The sequence below is a fragment of the Raphanus sativus genome, chromosome 4, assembly GCF_000801105.2.
Source record: "Raphanus sativus cultivar WK10039 chromosome 4, ASM80110v3, whole genome shotgun sequence".
NCBI classification, from domain to species: domain Eukaryota; kingdom Viridiplantae; phylum Streptophyta; class Magnoliopsida; order Brassicales; family Brassicaceae; genus Raphanus; species Raphanus sativus.
In genome coordinates this window covers 22,142,416-22,143,332 of record NC_079514.1, presented here as the reverse complement: position 1 = coordinate 22,143,332, position 917 = coordinate 22,142,416, and the positions used below count along the sequence as shown (strand labels likewise).

Below are 917 nucleotides of genomic sequence, written 5' to 3'. Positions count from 1 at the left end.
CAACAGGAGGAAGTTGTCCAGATCGGCCAGAGAAACTTACTGCGCAATCTGCCTGCTACGCGATCTGCCATCAACCCTCCACCGTGCACTAGGCAAGACTTCGAGATCAAGCCAGCCTTGATAAGTCTAGTGCAAAGGAAGATCTTCAATGGACTTCCTGCTGAGATACCGATGGACCACATCGAGCACTTTGAGAAGATGTGTGGTTTCACTAAAGCGAATGGAGTACCACCCGATTACATCAAGTGTACTCTGTTCCCTTTCTCTCTTGATGGGAAAGCTGCTCGCTGGCTAGATTCCCTACCCACGGGATCACTCACCACTTGGGAACAAGTCCGAGAGGCCTTCTTAAGCCACTTCTACACGAAATCGAAGACGGCAGCTCTGAGACAGAAGATCGTGACCTTCAAACAGTTGGTGGACGAGCCGTTCTGCGATGCATGGGAGCGATTCAACGTCTACCGCAGAGAGTGCCCGCATCACGGTTTTGAGGAAGACTATCTGCTGGGAGTGTTCTACGATGGAGTAGGCTGGGAGTACAGGAACGCTTTGAACTCAGCCAGTAAGGGAGATTTCATGACCCAGTCCACTCAAGGTGCCTTCGAGTTGATTGAGAACATGGCCTCAAGCTCAGCTGATAATAACCGCGAGACTGATCGCACTCAGAAGGTGAAAAGCATCGATAACAGCAAGATTGATGAGCTCTCTGCCAAGGTCGATCAGCTGATTAAGAGCAATCAGAACCAGGTCTTCATCATGGAAGAATCCCCTCAGGATAAAGCTACCGCGGAAGGCACATCAGAGGCAGATCAGTCGGCTGAGGATCAGCATGAAGTGAGCTATGTGAATGGGCAAGGATGGCAGTTCAAGAACTATCACCCGAACCCTAACGTGAGGAACAATCCCCACCTGTTCAA

General features: G+C 50.5%; 1 non-coding gene across 1 annotated transcript; it reads right to left on the bottom strand.

Moving 5' to 3' along the window:
- Positions 1-381: 381 nt before the first annotated feature.
- On the bottom strand, positions 382-488 carry LOC130512154 (small nucleolar RNA R71). Its single transcript, XR_008945714.1, has one exon. It is a non-coding gene; the product is annotated as a small nucleolar RNA R71 (small nucleolar RNA).
- Between the last annotated feature and the right edge of the window lie 429 nt (positions 489-917).